Here is a 24807-nt window from a genome sequence, read left to right as displayed (position 1 = left end):
ATGTATTTGTAAAAATAATTCTTTTAGAATTTAGAAATTTAGAATAAGGTGCAGATTAACAGATATGCGTCAGTGGATCTACCAGAAAAATACTGTTCGAACTCACTTAGTTAAGGGTATGGTAAAAAATAAAATAAACACTGTGTAACAGTTGCCAATTTTAATGTGGAGCCTCAGGGCTCTAGCACTGCATAGCCAAAGCCAGCTGTGATCTTTGAATGCACTAATGGACCAAATGTGTCAGTCAGTATGAATCAGATTCCATACGGAAGTTTCCAACTGCTTAAAGCAGTGCTTTAAGTTCTGGGGAACTAGGAATAAAAGGGTATGTCTTTTTCTTCCTGCTGGAGAATCCCATATTTCATTTTCCTGGCAATTGTTGTATTCTACTAATTAACCCATAAAATTGCAGAGCTAAATAACTAGCATACTCTTTTACCTGACTCATGATAGGGAAATGCAGCTTCTTCATAGAACTTTTTGTTTTCAAATTATTGTGTACTTTCAAATAGTCTTGGCTCCTGCTATTTATGTGGGTTACTCCCTGCAGGGGTTTTCTCCTAGATTTTTAGAAGTAGTTTGTCACTGCCTCAAGGGTGAAATCCAGCAGGTTCTTAGGAGCAGACTATCTACAGCAGTGTTTCCCAAACTTGGCAACTTGGAGATACCTGGACTTCAACTCCCAGAATTCCCCAGCCAGCATTCGCTGGCTGCGGAATTCTGGGAGTTGAAGTCCAGATATCTTCAAATTGCCAAGGTTGGGAAACACTGATCTACAGGACCGTCCCCTGCTGCATACCTCCCAGAGACCAATTAGATCCCACAGGGTTGGCCTTTTCCAGGTCCCGTCCACTAAACAATGCAGGTTGGCAGGCCCACAGAGGTGGGCCTTCTCTGTGGCTGCCTTGGCTCTTTGGAAACTACTACACACACACACACACCTGATATTCATACTGCTCCCATCCTACTGGCCTTCCGAAAGACCTTGAAGACCTGGCTTTGCCAGCAGGTCTGGGACCATGAGAGTAACACAGCCGAACTGTAATTTGCTTGGATGTGTGTATGACTATATAGTGTAATTTAGGAGTTTTTATTGATTAGTTAATTGGGGGTTTACTGTTTTTTTAATGTTTCATATTTTTTTTTAAAAAAAAATATGTTTATTGAATATATACATTAAAAACGGGGTACAGAAAAGTAAACGAAATATATATAATGTACATTCTAGCAATTACAATTTACTTATATAGTACGCATAAGTGGGTAAGGAGAGAAGGGGAGGGGGTTGGGGAAAAGGGGAAAGAGATTCAAGGGGAAGAGGGATAGGAAATTGGAGCAAAAAAGAGTAGTAAGAAGAGTGTAGAGGGCCAGCATTAGAGCTTGGGCTTCAATGTTTAGCGGCCTGTGGTTTGAACATATAGGTGATGTAGATTTCTCTAAAGTTTTGTCCATATGCGTTTGACGTAGTTGCTAGTGCCAACACGTATCAGTGATTTAAGGGTTTGTTCATTCGGTTTCTTTGTAGTTCGAAATTTGTGTCGATCGATGTTTACAGTTTGTCGTTTCAATTTGATATTATGATTTGTGTCGCTAGATTGCTGGTTTTTCACGTTGTTTTCTGTTGGATATTTTTCTTGATGAATAATTTTTAAGTAATTTCTTTTTTTTAACCAATAGTACCATTTGTCCCAGGCCCTGTTTCATATTTGACTTTTACTGTATCATATTTTTTTATTGTTGTAAGCCGCCCTGAGTCCTACAGGATTGGGCGGTATATAAGTCAAATAAATTAAATTAAATTAAATTCTGACAGGTTCTGGAGAACCAGTAGCAGAACTTTTGAATGGTTCATAGAACCGGTAGCAGAAATTTTGAGTAAGTCAAACAACCGGTAGCAGAATTTTGAGTGGTCAGGAGAACCGGTAGCAGAAAGTTTGAATAGGTCACACAACCGGTAGCGGAAGTTTTGGAGAACCGGCGAATACCACCTTTGGTTGGTCCCAGAGCGGGGTTGGAATGGAGATTTTGCAGTATTCTTTCCCCAGGATTAGAGAGGAAATAGGGATTTTGCAGTATCCATCCCCTGCCATGCCCACCAAGCCACGTCCACCATGCCATACCAAGCCCATCAAGCCATGCCGAGAGACGTAGTAAAAAAAATTGGATTTCACCACTGTGCTACCCTTTTTTAGGACTGAAAGAGAATGACTGACCTAACGCTGGTTGAAATCACACAGTTGGTTTCATGCCTAAGGCTGGTCTAAACTCCCAGTCTCACCAGTTTTTAGTCTGGTGCTTTAATCATCCTACCAAACTGGTTTTCATTTATTTTACAGAGGTACCTCTACCTACAAACGCCTCTACTTACGAACTTTTCTAGATAAGAACTGGGTGTTCAAGAATTATTTGCCTCTTCTCAAGAACCACTTTCCACGTACAAACCCGAGCCGCCGAAACTGAAAATGGAAAAGGCGGGGAGAAGCCTCTGTGGGGCCTCTCTGGGAGGAAACAGGTCTGGAAAAGCTGGGGAGAAGCCTCCGTGAGGCCTCTTTAAGAATCTCCTGGGAGGAAACAGGGCCTCCACCCTTCCTGTGGTTTCCCCAATCAAACACATTATTTGCTTTTACATTTTACATTGATTTCTATGGGAAAAATTGCTTCTTACAAACTTTTCTACTTAAGAAACTGGTCACGGAACGAATTAAGTTCGTAAGTAGAGGTACCACTGTATACAAATTAAAACATATATGCACATCAGTATTCAAGTATGAGTTTCAATTCCTTTCTTCTCATTTTCTGTTTTCCCAGTCTGATGCACCCTTCCCTTCCCCAAATATGAGAACTTTGTTTCCAGAATTCTTAATGGCAGTACTGGCTGCAAATTGTATAGCATTCATCTAACAGGGAAACCTGCTTTAGTTTTCTAGTACTGATTAGCTAAATGCTGTAACATTAGTCACTGATTGATGATATCAAGAAGGAAATGCCTAAGAAAACCTAGGAAAACCTCTCTTTCTGCAATTCAGCAATTGCTACAGGGAATTATTGGAGACCTACTGTATGTTTATTTAATAAATGTCTATAAAATAATACAAGCTTAAAAGAAAATAACTTTGATTTTTCAAAGCAATGCTTATAGCAAAACCCTGTTCCATTCTAGGCATTTCCTTTTAATGCAGGAGAAACATCTAGTAATTTTTACTGATTTGTATTTAAAATGCATTTTTTGGCTGCTGACTGGAAATCAGCGGGGCAATTGTATGATTACTGATAGACTGTTCAGTAGTTTCCTTTAGCTTCTTTCAGCACTACAGTGATGATTCTTGAAGATCACTTTTATAACACAATAAGCAATATGATTTTTTAAATTATTATTATAACGTCAATGCATGTTTATTCCCTTTGGGATGGATCTCCCTTGCCAGAAAAGCACCCATTTTTGCGCTGCTGGGATTCCCCTGAGGCTCCCCTCCATGGGAAACCCCACCTCTGGACTTCCGTGTTTTTGTGATGCTGCAGGGAAATCACAGCAAGGGAATCCCAGCAGTGCAAAAACGGGTGCTTCGCTGGCAAGGTGGGGTTTCCCAGTGAAGGGAGCCTCAGTGAAATCGCAGCATCGCAAAAACAGAGATCTGGAGGTGAGATTTCAAGGACTTCAGTGTTTTTGCGATGCTGCGATTTCACTGAGGATGGTGCACCAGTAGTGAAGTTGTGCTGTGGACGCAGCTTCTGTTCTGTGTGTGCGCACATATAGTGGTACCTCTACTTATGGACTTAATTCATTCCGTGACCAGGTTCTTAAGTAGAAAAGTTTGGAAGTAGAAGCAATTTTTCCCATAGGAATCAACGTGAAAGCAAATAATGCATTCAAACCCATTAGGAAAGAAATAAAAGCTCGGAATTTGGGTGGGAAGAGGAGGAGGAAGAAGAGGAGGAGGACAGTCACTGCCAAAGGAAGAAGGTGAGGTGAGGGGAATCAAAAAAATCCAAAATCTTAAGACTTTAAAAAAACAAAAGAGGGACTTTGAGGCGGCGAGGAGGAGTACGCGCCTCCCATACAACTGGTGCGAAGCTGCATCCCATACACTGCGCCAGAGAGAGAAACCCAGGGGGAATGGCAGGAAACTGGCCGGGCCTTTGTGCGGCTCTCAAATTTCCTGGGAAATTTTTCCAGGCTCGGGTTCTTAAGTAGAAAATGGTTCTTAAGTAGATGCAAAAAAACCTTGAACACCCGGTTCTTATCTAGGAAAGTTCTTAAGTAGAGGCATTCTTAGGTAGAGGTACCACTGCTATATTGTAATTGTTATATTGTTTTGTCTGCATGGATACAATGCAATAAACCATGTAATAGAGTTGGAAGAGTTCTTGTAGTCCAACCTCCTATTCAAACGAGATCTTACACTATTTCTGATAAATGGCAGTCCAATCCATTCTTGAAAGTCTCAAATGTTGAAGTTCTCACAACCTCCAAAGGCAAACTGTTCCATTGGTTGATTGTTCTCACTGTCATAAAGTTTCTCCTTATTTCTAGGTTGAATCTCTCCTTGATCAGTTTTTATCCTTGCCTGGCATCTGATGCTCAAATATTGCAACACTGCTATCATATCTTCCCTTCTCTTCACTAGACTATCCATTCCCAGTTCCTGCAACCGTTCTTGATATGTTTTAGTCTCCAATCCCCTGATCATCCTGGTTGCTCTCCTCTGCACTATTTCTAGAGTCTCCACATCTGTTTTATAGTGTGGTGACCAAAACTGGATGCAATACTCCAGGTACAGTAGAACTAAGGATTTATAGAGTGGTATTAGTACTACACTTGATATAGATTGCATCCCTCTGTTAATGCAATTTAAGATTGCATTGGCTTTTTTGGCTGCCGCTGCACACTGCTGGCTCATATTTAGCTGGTTGTCCACTAGGACTCCAAGATCCGTCTCATAGTCACTGCTATTAAGCCAGGTGCTAAGATTTACATGCTCTAGCTAAAATATAACAAACCATTGCCTGTCTGTCATCTGCACCCTCTATCACTGTCTAGCTTGGTTCTTCAGCCCAACAGGATAATCAGAACTGCAGTTAATAGAATTGCTGCCAACCTGCCTTCCATTGAGGACCTGTATACTGCATGAATCAAAAAGAGGGCTGTGAAAATATTTACTGACCCCCTCTCATCCTGGACACAAACTGTTCCAGCTCCTACCCTTAAAACGTTGCTATAGAGCACAGCACATCAAGACAACTAGACACAAGAACAGTTTTTCCCGAACACCATCACTCTGCTGAACCAATAATTCCCTCAACACTGTCAAACTATTTACTAAGTCTGCATTACTATTAATAGTAGTATTTTCTCATCATTGCTATCACCCATTTCCTCCCACCTATGACTGTATGACTGTAACTTGTTGTTTGTATCCTTAAGATTATTATTAATATTGATTGTTTCCTCATTGCTTATTTGACCCCTATCACAATCATTACATCTTGACAAATGTATCTTTTCTTTTATGTACACTGAGAGCATATGCATCAAGACAAATTATTTGTGTGTCCAATCACACTTGGCCAATAAAGAATTCTATCTATCAATACATATAGTACTGTATGCAACCATCATTGCTGTAGTCTTAAACCACAAAATGACAGCTTTTATGGCAATATCTGTTTCTGACAATGGAAGAAACTTTGTTCTTTTGCCTTCAAGCTTGGAAAGTGACAATTTGTCCTTCAGTACATGTAGTATGTATGTTTAAGTTGAAAATGATATAAGAACTTTAGCTGGCTTTGTTTCTTTGAGGAGCTGGAGAAGGAAAACCAAAATTAAAAATGGCAAGGCATAACCTTTTCAGCTATTTTCGTTGCATCTTGTTTCAGCATAGAAAATAAACCTGGACTTCTCAAGCAATAGGAGTTTTATTGCTGCTGTGGTAGTGGTACTGTAGTTGCTTTTCTAATGATGCACTGAACTATAAAAAGAAATGGAAACTTGAAGTACTTTATGGTTTGGGCAGCAGGTAGATTAAAAAATAAATCCCAAGACTTTGTTCTCGGTTCTATCCTCCGACTTTATTTCCAACCAAACTTGTAAAGTCATCCTACGCCTTCTAAAGTTCAGTGATACATGTAAGCAAAGAAATCCCCCAACTTAACTTCATGAAGCTTCAGTTGGAATTCCGTAACTTGAAGTCCTATCATAACTATGGAACAGAAGACTGGTTCCTAACATTTTTTAAACTGGTAGACCCATTTGACATTTTGAGAACACATTACGGATATGCTTACAAAATAGAACTGCACTATTTATTTATTAGATTTATATGCCTGCCCCTCTCACAACATATAAAAAAATAATATGATACAAATCTAAATCCAATTAATATGAACCCACTAATCTAAACTAAAATCCCCATTATTAAAAATCAGCCATACCCACATGTCATTTCATCAGCCAGGGGGCTAGAGTCTAATGGCCCCAAGCCTGGTGACATAAATGAGTCTTAAGACTCTTATGGAAGGCAAGGAGGGCGGGGGCAGTGCGAATCTCTGGGGGGAGCTGATTCCAGAGGGCCAAGCACCCCCACAGAGAAGGCTCTTCCCCTAGGTCCTGCTAAACGACATTGTCTAGTTGACAGGGCCTATAGAAGGCCAACTTTGTGAGACCTAACCAGTCTTTGGGATTCATGTGACAGAAGGCAGTCCCGCCGCAAGTAGTCTGGTCCGATGCCATTTAGGGAATTATAGTTCATAACCAACACTTTGAATTGTGTCCAGAATCCATTCGGCAACCAATGCAGCCTATATCATCTTTGTCCATTGTTGGCAAGTCCATTGCAATATTTCTGTTGAAGGATTGATCAAAACATTTCTTATTTGACTTAAATTGGAAACTCAATTTAAAATGGGAATTCAAGCTTCATACCTTTTTCTTGGCTATGACCATTATTTACTGTTTTATTATTTACAGTGCTTGCTTGATCTTCCTTGTCTCTAGGTCAGAAGCAGCGGTGGGTTACTCCTAGTTAGGTCCGGTTCTAGCACCAGCAGCGGGAGGCTGTGCTCACCTGCCCAGGACACTTTGGTAGCAAACGGTTTTAGAACCCACTACTGGTTGGAGGTGATATTTCTTTTTTGTTTTGGTTTAGAATTTTTTTTTTTAGATTTGAACATCAAACATTAAAATACAAGGTTAACATCATGGTATTCTTTTGTATTTTTGTTCTTTATCTTCTTTGGTTTCACTTCTTCTTGCTTCATTGGATTTGATCTTGACATGCTGGTGATGTTTTGGTGATGTTTGGCTTTTTTTCTTGTTTGTTGATTCTACAGATCTTCTATTTTAATTGTAGCTGCATACAATTGGTATGTTTCTTGTAGTGAGTTGGTATTTTTGATATTACAGTATTGATATCTTTTAATATTCTTTCTTTCTTTTTTTCTTTCTTTCGCAAGCTTCAATGCAGGCAGTCTTGTGTTGTTTTTGTGCTGTTCTAGATGATCAGTTATTCTCCGTTCTTGCTTTGCAGTTAAAGGATTTGGTTCTTGAAGGCAGAGGAGACAGCGCCTGGTTTGGGAATGAAAAGTTCATCTACTACCAATTTCACTTGCTTGTACCTCTTGTCTGAGCTACTTTTGGGAAGGCTTTTGATTCTTTGCCCTAGATATAATTTTGCAGTGCTTTCACTATTATTTCTGCGAATACTTTGTGTCTTATTATAAATCAGCCATTGAACTTTTAGCTTCTATTCTGCTTTTTCTGATTCTGGATGTTATTTTTACAAGAACTAGTACCCTGATGGTGAACCTATGGCACATGTGCCACAATTGGAACGTGGAGCCATATTCATGGGCACATGAGCCAGCCAGCTGATTTTCAGGCCTTCGGGGCCTACTGGCAGTTGGGAAACAAGCTGTTTCCAGCCTTGAGTTGGGATGGATAAAGTCTGTTTTTGCTCTCGAGCTCCAGAGCCTTTCTAGGAGCCTGTGGAGGACGAAAACAGCCTTCCCCATGCCCCCGAGGCTCTCCGGAGGCTAGAAATGGCTCGTTTCCCAATTTGGAATGGGGAATTTCTGGCCTCCGGAGAGCCTCTGGGGGTGGGGAGCGCATTTTCATCCTCAGACTCCTAGAAAGGCTCTGGAGTTTGGGAGAGCAAAAAAACAGACATTCCGGTTTAACCAGAAGTTGGCAAATGGGCCATTTTCTGCCTCTGGGGCTCCTCTCAGGGGGGGAGCTGTTTTCACCCTCCCAGGCTCCCAGAAAGGCTCTCAAGCCTGGGGAGAGTGAAAATCAGACATGGACGTGATTCGTTATACAGACAGCTAGATGTTTAGATTGGATTTGACATTTTTAGGCACCTATTAAGTCCTTCCCAATGTGTTAGGGAGAGGTTGATGTTTGATGGTTATGTCACAGGATGCAAGTTAAGCTGCCTTTTGCAATTGATTGACAATGACTTTGTCAATGTCAGTAGTGTTCAAGTGGTGCTCCAGTTGTTTTGAGATTGAAACTAATGTGTCTGTTACTATATTGCACCCACTGTACCTGTTGTTCTTACTATTCTGGTTCACTGCAATCAGCCAAATATTTAGATTTAGCATTTAGCATCTATTCATTATTGTAATCAATTCATAATAATATGCCTGTTCTTTAGCGGCTGCTGTCTTTCACATGCACTGAGTTCTTCCCAAGAACATAGAATGTATCAGAATAGTGCATGTGTGGAGCCAGGCAGTGTGGCCTTTTGCAGTTGATAGGTGGACATTTGGTCAGTGTGCAGATTTTTAAAAATAGAGTGCTATCTTGGTACTCAATGGCTTTGAAACTCATCAAATTTGGTACTCAATACATTTTTATGTGAAAACTGTGTCCTGTTACTCATTGTTTCTTTGTACTCAATTCGTAAGCTAGAATTTGTCGGTGTCAGCTACCTTGTGACACGCTACATTGTTCCCTATGGTAAAAAAAATGTTTGGTACTCATCATTTTTGGTATTCATTGTGCCTCCCAGAACCAATTAACAACAAGGCATCACTCTACTGCCCAGAGTCCAGAAAGATTTGGGAGGCTTATAAATTGCAAAAATCAATCAATAAATACTGTGCAAGTCATTTGGGTTTGGCATCCAGTGTGCTGATAACTACTAGGACTGCCACAACCTGTTTATGCCTAATGTGTCAATTTTGATTTTCTAATCTTATTATTTTTTAAACTCTAATAGAAACATAGAAGTCTGACGGCAGAAAAGGCCTCATGGTCCATCTAGTCTGCCCTTATACTATTTTCTGTATTTTATCTTAGGATGGATCTATGTTTATCCCAGGCATGTTTAAATTCAGTTACTGTGGATTTATCTACCACGTCTGTTGGAAATTTGTTCCAAGGATCTACTACTCTTTCAGTAAAATAATATTTTCTCATGTTGCTTTTGATCTTTCCCCCAACTAACTTCAGATTGTGTCCCCTTGTTCTTGTGTTCACTTTCCTATTAAAAACACTTTCCTCCTGGGCCTTATTTAACCCTTTAACATATTTAAATGTTTCGATCATGTCCCCCCTTTTCCTTCTGTCCTCCAGACTATACAGATTGAGTTCATTAAGTCTTTCCTGATGTTGCTTTCCTGGTGTTCATTAAGTCTTTCCTGATGCTGCTCAACTCTCAATAAATGTAGACAGCTGACAACAATCCAAGAAATTACTATAATACCAATAAAATATGAATAATAGATTAACAATGACAAATATGATAAAGTGAGAGGAAGGACTCCCTCATCAAAGTTCTTACTCTTTAGCTCAAGGGTGTCAAACTTGATTTCATTGAGGGCCACATCAAGGTTGTGTTTGACCTCAGGGGGGTGAGGGTGGGGTGGCCAGCTTGACCTCACTCCTATCAGGCGCACCTGTGATGTCCCAAATGCTCTGCTAGTGAAAATAGGCTCCTGAGCTCTGTTTTCATCTGCCACAACCTTTGCAGCCCTGTGCCAATGAAAACAGAGCTTCATTTTCACCGGCAGAGGGTTGCAGGAGGCCGTGGCAGCTGAAAATGTATCTCAGAAGCCCATTTTCTCAGACAGAAGCACTGTGGGTCACTCCTTTGTGTGACCTGCAGACCCAATCTAAATACCCCACAGGCAGGGTACCAAACCTTGAGTTTGACACCCCTTATTTAGCTCTTCTGCAATGTTGGCTTTCTATGAGATTTATGTTTTTAAGTGATCATCTTCACTTCACTCAGCAGAGTGTTATGATAGCAGAATTGTGCAACAATATATATTAGGTACATAAATACTCTGACTCCAATATAAGCTTATGTGTTTTATTTCTTCTTCTTCGTGGAACTTGTTTTATGTTTTCACAAATAACAACTTGACAGCAGAACTATACTTCTCAAGTAATAACATATATACACGGTCCTTGTACTTCATTTGGATCTTATCCTAATCTTAAATATTCTATCTGTGAATATTATATATGTACAGTGTTCCCTCGCTTTTCGCAGGGGATGCGTTCTGAGACCACCCGCGAAAGTCGAATTTCCGCAAAGTAGAGATGCGGAAGTAAATACACTATTTTTGGCTATGAACAGTATCACAAGCCTTCCCTTAACACTTTAAACCCCTAAACTGCAATTTTCCATTCCCTTAGCAACCACTCAGATTATTACTCACCATGTTTATTTATTAAAGTTTATTTTAAAAAATATTTATTAAATGCAGACGAAAGTTTGGCGATGACATATGACGTCATCGGGTGGGAAAAACCGTGGTATAGGGGAAAAACCCCGCAAAGTATTTTTTAATTAATATTTTTGAAAAACCGTGGTATAGACTTTCCGTGAAGTTCGAACCCGCGAAAATCGAGGGAACACTGTATTAGGTACGTAAATATAAGCTTATGTGTTTTATTTATGGAGATAAGGAGGAACTTCCTGACGGTCAGAGCGATCAACCAATGGAACAACCTACCAGCGGACGTTGTGAACTCCAACACTCTGGACATTTTTAAGAGAAGATTGAACTGCCACTTGACTGGTGTACTATAGGGTTCCTGCTTGGGCAGAGGGTTGAACTTGATGGCCTTCATGGTCCCTTTCAACTCTACCAAACAAACAAACAAACAAACAAACAAACAATAAATAAATAAATAAATAAATAAACTTCTTCTTCATGGAACTTGTTTTATGTTTTCACAATTAACAACTTGACAGCAGAACTATACTTCTCAAGTAATAACATATTCAGCGATCCCTCGATTTTCGCGATCTCGTTCTTCGCGAAACGCTATATCACGATTTTTCCCACCCGATGACGTCACTCTCTTCCTTCCTTTCTCATCTTTCTTTCTCTCTCTCTTTCTCTATCTTGCTTCTTCCTCTCTCACACTCTCTTCCTCCCTCTCTCATCTCTTTCTTTCCTTCTCTCTCTTTCTCTATCTCTCCCCCTCTTGCTGGCGGGCGGTGGGTGGCGGGCGGGCGGCGGGAGGGCGGGCGGGCAAGCGGGGTCATCAGCGAGGAAGACCCAGGGAAGGTTCCTTTGGCCGCCCAGCAGCTGATCTGCTCGGCAGCGCAGCGAGGAGCTGAATCGGGGTTTCCCCTTTGCGTGGGCGGCCGGGAAACCCCGATCTTCGTCTGCTCGCTGCTGCTGTGCTGCCGAGCAGATCAGCTGCTGGGCGCCGCAGCAGCAGCGAGCAGACGAAGATCGGGGTTTCCCCGCCGCCCACGCAAAGGGGAAACCCCGATTCGGCTCCTCGCTGCGCTGCCGAGCAGATCAGCTGCTGGGCGGCCGCAGCAGCAGCGAGCAGACGAAGATCGGGGTTTCCCCGCTGCCCACGCAAAGGGGAAACCCCGATTCAGCTCCTCGCTGCGCTGCCGAGCAGATCAGCTGCTGGGCGGCCGCAGCAGCAGCGAGCAGACGAAGATCGGGGTTTCCCCACCGCCCACGCAAAGGGGAAACCCCGATTCGGCTCCTCGCTGCGCTGCCGAGCAGATCAGCTGCTGGGCGGCCGAAGGAACCTTCCCTGGGTCTTCCCCGCCGCCCACACAAACTCCACCATCTGCGCATGCGCGGCCATGAAAAAAAGGGCGCACATGCGCAGATGGTGTTTTTACTTCCGCAACCCTACATCGTGAAAAATCGATTATCGCGAGGGGTCTTGGAACGGAACCCTCACGATAATCGAGGGATCACTGTATACACGGTCCTTGTACTTCATTTAGATCTTATCCTAATCTTAAATATTCTATCTGTGAATATTATATATGTATTCCCTCGTGAACTGTGACATTAAGAGAAAACATCTGCTCTCTATGGTGCAGATTCACCAACAGTCAGCATCCAAATGAATAGAATTCTCCCAAAACCGACTATATACCTGTATGCAAATTAGCTCTCATGTAACTTTCTATCTCCCTTTTCCATGCTGTATGCTAACATGCAGCTTCCATTCTACACTTTGGGAAAGTGGTAAACTGGTGTTACGAGACCCTTTGTATCTGGCAGGTACAAAACAAGGCTATAGGTAAACGCAACAGCATTAAACTTTATTCAGTAGGCGATCTGAAGCTGCTGGCAGATCTAGTGCTGGTTATAGACATTTTCAAACCTTAGCAAAATGTCAAAATGTTGCCCTTCTTGACATACAGAGAGAGAGAGAGAGAGAGATTGGAAGCAAGGGGAAAAAAGAGTGCGATCACATTGTTCCTTGATAAGAAGAACTGTGCCCAGTCAGGCATAGGTAATGCAGAAAAGATTCATGGTTAACCTAGCACAGGGAGACAGTTAAATTAATAACTGGAAGGGATATAACTTCAGGATGATTAACTCTTAGGACTAAAGTACCTTTTCACAAGCTGACACCCTTGTGAGACAGGTTGGATTACAGTTTCCAACACCTTCCAGGCTGCAGTAAAACTAGAAGGCAACACTTTGGGCAGGGTGAAATACCTCTAGCGCAGTGGTTCCCAACACCCCATGGAGGGGGGATTTGATTTTTAATAGGGGCAATTTGAACCTTGTTTAAACCAGGTTAATGGCCTTTTAGGCTTCCTACGTTGAGTAGGAGTTCACTTTTTGAATAGTAAGAATATTGATTGATTGATTGATTGATTGATTGATTGATTGATTGATTGATTGATTGATTTGACTTTTGCCGCCCTTCTCGGAAGACTCAAAATATATAAAAGAAATACATTTTTGCAGGCTAAGAAGCCCAGCCAAAGATTTATGAGGGTTTAAATTGGCTTCAAAGGTTGATTTGGGTGTTGGGTGGGTCCCATTCTGACCCACATATATGTAATTGGGAGGTGCAGTATCAGGCATGGGGGATTTGAGACATCTTTCCCCCAGGCTTATTATAATTTATGTTTGGTATGTATGTGCTGTTTGGTTTTTAATTATGATAGGGTTTTTAGTTTTTTAATATTAGATTTGTGCCATTATAATATTGTTTTTATCGTTGTTGTGAGCCGCCCCAAGTCTTCAGAGAGGGGCGGCATACAAATCTAATAATTTTTTTATTATTATTATTATTATTATTATTATTATTATTATTATTATTATTATTATTATTATTATTATAGAGATGCTTAAGTGGGCATGGCCCCAAAAAGGTTGGAAATCACTACTGTAGGGCAAAGAAAACAAAATAAGGCAGATGTTTTATATATTTCACATGCAGGAGTACATACATACAGGCACATCCCTTCAAATATGATATGTTCAGGGGATTGTTGTTACCAGTTTGCATGCTTGCATGTGCAGAAGCATTCTGGGTGGGTGGGCAGAGCCTCCCACCACCACCGCTACCAGTTCACAGAACCAGGCCAAACCGGGACCAACCCACCGCTGCAAGGGATGGTTTGTATTTTGAATATGTCCATTGCATTATTTTTTTTTCAGATTTGGACTAGGTAAATGTGCATGTTAATAGTTGTGAATTATTAAGTGGTTTCCAGGATGATGTAGGCCAGCCAGGAGCGTGGTATCTCAATACAGGTAGTCATCAAGGCACCACCACAATTGAGCCCAAAATTTGTGTTGCTAAGTGAAACATTTGTGAGTTATGATTTTTCTTGCCACAGTTGTTAAGTGAATCATTGCATTTGTTAGGTTAATAAAACGGTTGTTAAGCGAATCTAAGTCAATCCCCATTGACTTAGCTTGTCAGAAGTTTGAAAAAGCTGATCACATGATTCCAGGAGATTGCAACCGTCATAAGTATGAAGCACTGGCCAAGCAGCTGAATTTTGATTATGTGACCACCGAGAGGCTGCAAAACTCATAAGTGTGAACACAGCCATAAGTCACTTTTTTCAGTGCTGTTGTAACCTTGAACGGTCACTAAATAAACTGTTGTAAGTCGAAGTCTATTTGGTTTGCAGTTGAGATGATCATGCTAACAATAAAATTCTGTTTATTTAAAAAAAATCTGAAGGGAAAAGAGTGAAACCTTATATTGATAGTACAAGTGCACTAGAGTGCCTTCCATCCCCTGTCCTATTGCTCTCCTATATCTCCTATACCTTTCTTCTATTCCTATAACTCTTCTTCTATTCTTTCATTGATATGTTCTATTACTATATCTTCTTTTCTATTCTTTCATAGATATATTTTCCTATGAGTATCTCCTCTATAACCTTCATCATGTATTTTACTATGTGTATAATTTGTAGCCATAGAAAATAACAGAATAACAAAATAACAGAAAAACTAAGTTTATTCAATAGGCTTAGTTCTCAACCTGGGGTTTAGGACCCCTTTGGGGGTCGAGTGACCATTTCACAGGGGTCACCTAAGACCATGCGAAAAGACAAATTTCCCATGATGTCAGGAACTAAAGCTTCTATTCTGGCACCTGGGAACATATTTTTACAATCCGATCAATCAGGTGTTTACAGTGAGGGTGTCCCTCTGACCTTCCTGCCAATCAGCTTAAAGCTCTGTTGGGAGAATTGGTGGTAGACTTATGGTTGGGGGTCACCACAACATGAGGAACTGTATTAAGGGGTTGCGGCATTAGAAAGGTTGAGAACCACTGGTCTATTGCATGTCATTGATTTCATTAAATTTACTTTCATCAGCTGGCTCTAGGTTAGAACTTGAATGCATCCAATTTGCAGGATAAACACATCCAAAATGGAATATGTCTCCATATCCTGCTTGTGGGCAGCTCATAAATATTTGGTTGGCTGCAAGGGACAAAAGGCTTCATATAAACAAATTATTTTAGGAGGACTGGGCTTGTGTGCACAAAACTGAAGTCAATTGTCCACACATATTGTGATCTGCCAGAGGTTTGTGTGTGTTCTCACCTGGGGGCATTTTCAAATTGGAGAGCTCTATTTTTATTTATGAAATAGATTAAATAATATCTTCTCTCCAACTTAAATCTAACATCATCAAACTATATCGGAGTTCGAAAATAATGCAGTACAACAGGGTGCTCATTAGTTTTTGCTTAATTGGCCTGAGAATTTTTGTAACCTTTAATTAAGGAATTTAATGAGTTTTAGCAACAGGATAATTAAATCATCTTAGGTAGTGAGCAGAACCCAAGAACTGATAATGGCAAGGCAGATAGAATCTCAAAGACTGGATTGTTAATTGCATTGCTTTATTCAATAACATTGGTTAGCGATAACTGACCGACATTGCCATAATTGGTTTCCTTTCCTCTGGCTTCTTCTTTAAAGAATTTAGATTTTTTTAAAAAAAATGTAGAAATGAATCAGGCGTATTTAAAACTGCTCTGAAGATACAGGGGCAAATAATCCAGTTATCAAACCCAACTATAGCATAGTCAGCAGGAATGCCAAAGAGGAAAGCTTACAGTGAGTATTATTTCAAAACAACTTAAGTATATCTTCATTCTTCAGTTTAAATTCTTTATTTCCTCTTAGTGAATCTGGATCGGGGTGGGCAGCAGCCAGTGCGGTCAGTTGCTCCATCCCAATAGACAACTCCCTAATGCGCGCATGCATGTTCCTGTGTCAGATTTGGCTTCTGCACATATGCGGAAGCAAAACTATTGCCCCAAATCACCAAAATCTCCCTCATGCACATGTCCTCCCACAAGATTCCACTTGCTGCACATATGCAGAAGCCAAATCTTGCACCATCGGGCACCTACACGCCCGCCAGATGCGGCCGCACCCACAACGGCTTCGAAGGACACACCTTCGTGGTAGTTTTTATGGGGTAGCAATTCCCCACTCAACACTTGGAGCACAATCTGGTGGTCCTCTTGGACTCACAGCTCAGTTCTATCTGGTATAGCCATTGAACCATTTCCTGAACTGGGTGGATGGTCACGTATGGCCTTCTCACTTCAAGCTTTGATTATAGCAAGGTGTAACTGTCCTTGAAATTCACTGAGAAGGATTATTATTATTATTATTATTATTATTATTATTATTATTTAGATTTGTATGCCGCCCCTCTCCGAAGACTCGGGGCAGCTCACAACAACAATAAAACAATGTGTGACAATGTGTTCTGCCGGCGTGTCTCAACCGCCCATAATTACAGGGTAATTAGTCCAGGAAGACACACACTACAAAATAAAGGGAAAACCATACCCACTGGGACTTGCAACCTTTGCCTTGTAAGGCAGAGAATTATCCTCCAGGCTAGAGTATCCAATCCCTTCAGTAAATATATATATATATATATATATATATATATATATATATATATATATATATATATATATATATATATATATATATATATATATATATATATATATTTACTATGTGTATATAATAAGGAGCTGTGATGTTCCTTCAATACACCAGGGTGATTCGACACAAAAATATGTAACCCTTCCCTGGTGCAGAGCTGAAGGGATTGGATACTGTAGCCTAGAGGTTAATTCTCTGCCTTGCAAGGCAAAGGTTGCAGGTTCAAGTCCCAGTGAGGGTATGGCTAGCTGATGAGGCCAAAATAAGGCAGAAATAGATCTATCCTAGTCTCCCTTAATTTTCAAATTCAGCAAAAAAACATGTGACATACATACATACATACATACATACATACATACACACATAGTGTATATATCCACTAAAACCCTCATTGTGTATTGGACAAAATAAAAAAAATTAAAAAATTGGGGGGTTAGGTGATGATAGTAACTTGGTTACTTAGAGTCGTATTTCCTGCAATCGAGTTTGGAGTGGTTTACTTTAAGTTTGTATCTGTTGTGTGCTTGTGTGTTGTTGTGGTCGAAGCTGAAGTAGTTGTTAACAGGAAGGACGTTGTAGCCGATGATTTTATGTGCTATGCTTAGATTGTGCTTAAGACGACGTAGATCTAAGCTTTCTAAACCTAGGATGCATGCACATATTTGTCTGGATGACTCTCTGCAGCTTTCTTGGCAAACATTTTGGAAAGTGGTTTGCTAATGCCTCCTTCCTAGATCTGAGAGGAAGCTAGCGAACTGAGATCACTCAGTTAACTTTGTGCCTAATGCAGAATTAGAATTCAATGTCTCTTAAATTGGGGCTTTTAACCACTATACAAAACTGGGGATGTTGCAACAATCATGTGTGAAAAATGGTAAATGATTTAGCTTTACTAGATAAATGGTCAAAGCAATGGAAACTGCAGTTTAATTTTTCCAAATGTAAAATAATGCACTTGGGGAAAAGGAATCCTCAATCTGAGTATTGCATTGGCAGTTCTGTGTTAGCAAAAACTTCAGAAGAGAAGGATTTAGGGGTAGTGATTTCTGACAGTCTCAAAATGGGTGAGCAGTATGGTCGGGCAGTAGGAAAAGCAAGTAGGATGCTTGGCTGCATAGCTAGAGGTATAACAAGCAGGAAGAGGGAGATTGTGATCCCCTTATATAGAGCGCTGGTGAGACCACATTTGGAATACTGTGTTCAGTTCTGGAGACCTCACCTACAAAAAGATATTGACAAAATTGAACGGGTCCAAAGACGGGCTACAAGAATGGTGGAAGGTCTTAAGCATAAAACGTATCAGGAAAGACTAAATGAACTCAATCTGTATAGTCTGGAGGACAGAAGGAAAAGGGGGGACATGATCAAAACATTTAAATATGTTAAAGGGTTAAATAAGGTTCAGGAGGGAAGTGTTTTTAATAGGAAAGTGAACACAAGAACAAGGGGACACAATCTGAAGTTAGTTGGGGGAAAGATCAAAAGCAACGTGAGGAAATATTATTTCACTGAAAGAGTAGTAGATCCTTGGAGCAAACTTCCAGCAGACGTGGTTGGTAAATCCACAGTAACTGAATTTAAACATGCCTGGGATAAACGTATATCCACTGTAAGATAAAACACAGGAAATAGTATAAGGGCAGACTAGATGGACCATGAGGTCTTTTTCTGCTGTCAGTCTTCTATGTTTCTATGTTTCTATGGTCATAAATCACTTTTTTCACTTACCATTGTAACTTTAAATGGTCACTAAATGAATTGTCAAAAACAACCTGTATAAAATATCTCGTACTTACATTGTATATTCCAAAGCATTTAGAAAAGAAATTTCTCCGTCCTTCTTTTTCTGCCTCTTGTTCTGAGACAGTCGCAGAGAAACAGTGAAATAATCCCTGCCATCTGCTGTTCTATATTTTTCATAAGTTTTAACATTCTGATTTTAGAACCTAAATGACAAGTAAAATGTCAAGTCATCCAGAAAATAATCAGAGGCATAACAACCAAAATGTTAACTAAACTTGTCTATTGAGAATATAGTTTCTAAGGGACCAATATCTCTTATTTTGAAGATACTACTGCATGCTGCTTTCTACTTAATTGTACAAATTAAGAAACAATTGGTAAAGTTTTCCACAGCTTTATCAGAAAGTTTTCTTTATTTAAAAAAAAATCTTTACTGTTTGGCAAAGTAAAATAAGTTTGACATTAGCATCAGAAACTTCATTTATGTTGTTGGTTTTAGCTCAGAACGTGGCCATTTGGTTGCAAACGTTTCATCCCCATTCGAGGGGACATCTTTATTTATTTATTTTTATTTTTATAGACAGACAAACATACAATACAAATATGCAATACATAATTAATCAATCAGTGTATCATCTGCATGCTGCTTCTGTGCCTTCTCCCTATTCCTCCATTATTTATTTATATTTATTTTATATTTAATCAGATTTGTATGCCGCCCCTCTTCGCAGACTCGGGGCGGCTCACAGCAATAACAATGCAATGTAAACAAATCTAATATTTAAGTTAATTTAAAATTTCTCATATCCTAGTATTTAGCATTTCATTTGTTATAACATTTCACCCCTCTTTCTTTAAATATTACTCTACAAATATCTTTTATCCAACTAATCATAAAATTGTCCCCATATCTGAAAATATTCCTATTCCTCTCTTTAAATATCGAGGTCAATCTATTCATTTATGCACAATCCAATATTTTCTTAAATATTTCTTCCTCCTTAGGGATTTTCTCTGCTTTCCATCTTTACGCAAATACTATCCTTGCTGCTGTTATCAAATGTACAATCAAGTATATATTTTCCTTACTAAATTTCTCTGCGGAGATACCAATAGGAACAGTTCCGGTTTTAAATCTATATATTGCTGTATCGTTTCTTCTAACCATGTTTTAATTTTCATCCAATAATTTCTTGCTTCTGGTCATGTCCACCACATTTGATAATACAATCCAGGTAATCAATGACATTTCCAACATTTTGCAGATTTATTTTTAAACATTTTTGCATGTGCCATCGGATAGGGTCTGCAACTTGGGCGTCCTCCTCGATCCACAGCTCACATTAGAAAAACATCTTTCAGCTGTGGCGAGGGGGCATTTGCCCAGGTTCGCCTGGTGTACCAGTTGCTGCCCTATTTGGACCGGGAGTCACTGCTCACAGTCACTCATGCCCTCATCACCTCGAAGTTCGACTACTGTAACGCTCTCTACATGGGGCTACCTTTGAAAAGTGTTCGGAAATTTCAGATCGTTCAGAATGCAGCTGCGAGAGCAGTCATTTTATTTTATTTATTTATTTATTTATTTATTACTTAGATTTGTATGCCGCCCCTCTCCGAAGACTCGGGGCGGCTCACAACACGTGGAAACAAATCATAAATAATCTAAACAGATTTAAAATATTTAACGATTTAAAAAAGACCCCATATACTAACAGACATACATGTCACACTGAGAATTGCCAGCCAACAGAGACTTTCCTTAGTTAAAGTGTTGCTGTGTTTCTTTATTTGCTCTGATCACACCCCCTCTTACATCACTCCCACAATCCTTATCTTTCTCTGTTTCCTATATATATATCCGCTTGCTTATGTGAGCGAGCACATTCTAATCTAACCTTCTTGTGTGCTTGTAGCCATGTTTTTGTTAGAAGCTGCTTGATAAAGAGCAGCTGGCTCAATGAAATTTTTCTGTTTATAAAATAAAGTTTGTTTTCACTATGGTGCCTGCCTGCTGAAGTCCTGCTTTAAAATCCATCCCCAACAATACACTCAGGCATACCATATATAAATTAAACATGCCCAGGGGAAGATGTTTCAGTTCCCCCATGCCTGACGGCAAAGGTGGGTTTTAAGGAGTTTTCGGAAGGCAGGAAGAGTAGGGGCAGTCCTAATCTCCGGGGGGAGTTGGTTCCAGAGGGCCGGTGCCGCCACAGAGAAGGCTCTTCCCCTGGGGCCCGCCAACCGACATTGTTTAGTTGATGGGACCCGGAGAAAGCCCACTCTGTGGGACCTAATCAGTCGCTGGGATTCGTGCGGCAGCAGGCGGTCTCGGTCATGGGCTTCCCAAGGTATGCCCATGTTACACCAACACGTCACAGTCTGCATTGGTTGCCGATCAATTTCTGGTCACAATTAAAGTGTTGGTTATGACCTATAAAGCCCTTCATGGCATCAGAACAGAATATATCCGAGACCGCCTTCTGCTGCATGAATCCCAGCGACCGATTAGGTCCCACAGAGTGGGCCTTCTCCGGGTCCCGTCAACTAAACAATGTCAGTTGGTGGGCCCCAGGGGAAGAGCCTTCTCTGTGGCCGCCCGACTCTCTGGAACCAACTCCCCCCAGAGATTAGAACTGCCCCCACCCTCCTTGCCTTTCGTAAACTCCTCAAAACCCACCTTTGCTGACAGGCATGGGGGAACTGAGATATCTCCCCCGGGCCTATACAGTTTATGTATGGTATGTTTGTACGTATGTCTGCTTAATAATGGGGTTTTTAAAATATTTTAAATTGTAAATTATTAGATTTGTTATGAACTGTTTTATTCTGTTGTGAGCCGCCCCGAGTCTACAGAGAGGGGCGGCATACAAATCTAACAAATAAATAAAATAAATAAATAAATAAATTTTATATTGATTTTCTTTATATGCTGTGGACATTGTTAATTTGTAATTCCTTTCCAATAGCTGCTACCACTTATGTAACTCAATTGAATGACCAAAATGTTTTGCTCTCAAGGAGACATCTTCAGTGCTTTTGGATTGTGCTTGTCTGGCCTTTAAATACTTTTTTGAGTTCTGGTCTGGTTTCAGGTTGTGTGATTGGCTGGCTGTAGTTCTGAGTCATAGTCCTTGGCTTTAAGTACCATCTGTGTGATTGTACTTAAATTAGTGTTGTTGTTGTTCAGCTGTCTACTGATGATGTCATGGTCTGGTTTTGGGTTGATTTGATTGGCTGTGCGTGATGTGGTCCGATTTCTTGTGATCTGACAAGTTATAACTTTGAAGCATGGCTGTTCATTGGTCTTTAATTTTTTTAATTGATTTTTATTGATTTTTTTTTAAAAAAAAACCCAATACAAACACATACAAAATATTAATAAATCATTCAAATAACTCTTCATTTACATTTCTATAACATCAGAATGTCAATTTCAATGCAATGTTATGCAACTATCTTATTGTTAATCTTTTCCCATTAATATCTATCATTAAATAATTATATTTACAAAACCTCTTACAACTACTAGTTACTAGTTACTAATTGCTAATTGTTTATTAATTAATTTGTTTGTTTGTTTGTTTGTTTGTACATTATTCTTCTTATTTTCAAGCCATATGTACAATTTTTCCCACACAATATAAAAAAAATTTCGATAATCATTCTGAAATTTCATAGTAAGCCAGCTCATTTCTTAGTTGTTTGTTGGTCTTTAAATGCTGGCTTCAGGATCTGAAACCAGACCAGTACTCAGAACGGAATTTAAAGGCCAGTACTCCAGAGGTGGGTTCCTCCCTGTTCATACCGGTCTGCCCAAACCGATAGCGATCCACTGGTGATATCACAATGATGTCACCGAACCGAATTGGTCAGTGCTGCTCCATGAGTGCCACCATATTTTTTAAAAAATTGTTTTGACTTTAAAAAAAATATATTTATTTTTCTTCTGCGAAGAAGCTGAGTTCCCAGCACGGCGCATGCATCACCATTTTGGTTATGGTTTTTTTCAAGGTAGTTTGCACTATGCGTGCATGCAAAGCGTGCATGCGCTTACAAGGCGCAGGCACGCAACACGGGAGGAAATGAACTGGCAGGGAAGTAAGTTGAAACCCATCCCTGCAGTACTATCCAAACAAGCACAATCCAAAGTCTACTGAAGATTTATTTTTTATTTATTTATTTTGTCAAACAAGTATAGAATTATAGTTTGTATTAACATAACAAAGTATAAAGAAGTAATAAAAAGGATAATAGGACAGGGACATTATTTTCCAAATGTAAAATAAAGCACTTGGGGAAAAGGAATCCTCAATCTGAGTATTGCATTGGCAGTTCTGTGTTAGCAAAAACTTTAGAAGAGAAGGATTTAGGGGTAGTGATTTCTGACAGTCTCAAAATGGGTGAACAGTGCGGTCAGGTGGTAGGGAAAGCAAGTAGAATGCTAGAGGTATAACAAGCAGGAAGAGGGAGATTGTGACCCCACTGTATAGAGCGCTGGTGAGACCACATTTGGAATACTGTGTTCAGTTCTGGAGACCTCACCTACAAAAAGATATTGATAAAATTGAACGGGTCCAAAGACGGGCTACAAAAAGGGTGGAAGCATAAAACTTATCAGGAAAGACTTAATGAACTCAATCTATATAGAAGGGAAAGGGGGAACATGATCAAAACATTTAAATATGTTAAAGGGTTACATAGGTTTCCGGAGGGAAGTGTTTTTAATAGGAAAGTGAACACAAGAACAAGGGGACACAATCTGAGGTTAGTTAGGGGAAAGATCAGAAGCAACATGAGAAAATATTATTTGACTGAAAGTGTAGTAGATGCTTGGAACAAACTTCCAGCAGATGTGGTTGGTAAATCCACAGTTACTGAATTTAAACTTGCCTGGAAAAAACATACAGTATATCAATCCTAAGATAAAATACAGGAAATAGTATAAAGGCAGACGAGACGGATGATGAGGTCTTTTTCTGCCGTCAATCTTCTATGTTTCTATGACCATAGATGTCTCCTCGAATGGGGATGAAATGTTTGTAACCAAATCCCCAAGCTTGGATCTCAAACCAAAACATAACTATGAACCTGAATGACTAATATTCAAACACATTTCAAGAAACTTGTTTATTGTGAAAATTAATATTTTTCTAGTTAGTTTCTTGCACTTCATTAGGAGTTCAAGTTATAGGTCAGTCAACTACTGATTTCTAACTAGAGGTTTAGCCTCAAGTACCTATAGAGTGTTCAGAGACAATAATAAAATACAACTTTATATTTCTGCTTCAGCCGTGGTCATTAACTAGAGCACTGGATATTTTACAGGCATAAGATGGCCAGTGTATGCAACCGAATGTGATTTTCCAGCTCAGAAAATGGGAGAATTCCATACGATCAGCATAAGTCTATGCATTTTAATAACCAATTGATTGTTGCAGAATCTGCCTCTGGTGTTTTATTCAAAGCAGAAATGTTACCAAGGTTATTAGATTTTCCCTCAAGTTATTACAGAAATCCTAGAGAAGCCATTGTAAAGAGGTGCTGATTTTGTTGCTTCTTATTTATCAGGAGAGACATTCAGAGTGTTTTGAAAGGCCATTCCAAGAATAAAAGCTCGCTGCATTTTTTCCTTCTTCTTCAATTTCATATTGTTTTATACTGAGCTTTGTTTTTAGACACACAAACCTTTATTTGCAGTTGGAAAAATAAAATTAAACAAATGTCAACACTTAATTTTGTAATATCTGAAACAGTGCTGGGTTCTAAATAATTTTGCTGCCGGTTCGTGTGTGCACTCATTTCTGCGCAGAAGCGTCCTTCCCACCATCAGTGCTATCAGTTCTAAGAACTTGTCCGAATCAGGAGAAATCTACCACTGATCTGAAAGTATTGGATCAGTTTTAAAAAGTATAGGGTTTGGCAGTTACAATTTATGTATGGTCTGTGTCTTTCTATCTAAATGGAACTTGATATCTGGTCTTCCAATCTCCAATCTTTGTTCCTCACTACTTAATTTTGAATAAAACTTTTCAGAATGTTCCTCAGAAAAAAAATGTCAACAGAGATCCAGCTTCATTTTTTAATACAGTGATACCTTGTCTTACAAACTTAATTGGTTCTGGGACGAGGTTCTTAAGGTGAAAAGTTTGTAAGACGAAACAATGTTTCCCATAGGAATCAATGGAAAAGTGATTAATGCATGCAAGCCCAAAATTCACCCCTTTTGCCAGCCGAAGTGCCCGTTTTTGCGCTGCTGGGATTCCCCTGAGGTTCCCCTCCATAGGAAACCCCATCTCCGGACTTCTGTGTTTTTGCGATGCTGCAGGGGAATCCCAGCAGGGAAATCCCAGCAGCGCAAAAACGAGTGCTTCGCTGGCAATGGAAGTCC

At 39.9% G+C, this 24807-nt stretch overlaps 1 protein-coding gene across 1 annotated transcript in view; it reads left to right on the top strand.

The window, feature by feature from the left end:
- Positions 1-24807, top strand: part of LOC139170271 (bifunctional heparan sulfate N-deacetylase/N-sulfotransferase 3) — a 103628-nt gene that overhangs the window by 19876 nt on the left and 58945 nt on the right. The window lies entirely within an intron of this gene.

Source organism: Erythrolamprus reginae, chromosome 7 (assembly GCF_031021105.1).
Source record: "Erythrolamprus reginae isolate rEryReg1 chromosome 7, rEryReg1.hap1, whole genome shotgun sequence".
NCBI lineage: Eukaryota > Metazoa > Chordata > Lepidosauria > Squamata > Dipsadidae > Erythrolamprus > Erythrolamprus reginae.
Note: the sequence above shows the minus strand (reverse complement) of the source record. Positions and strands in the feature narration are given on the sequence as shown.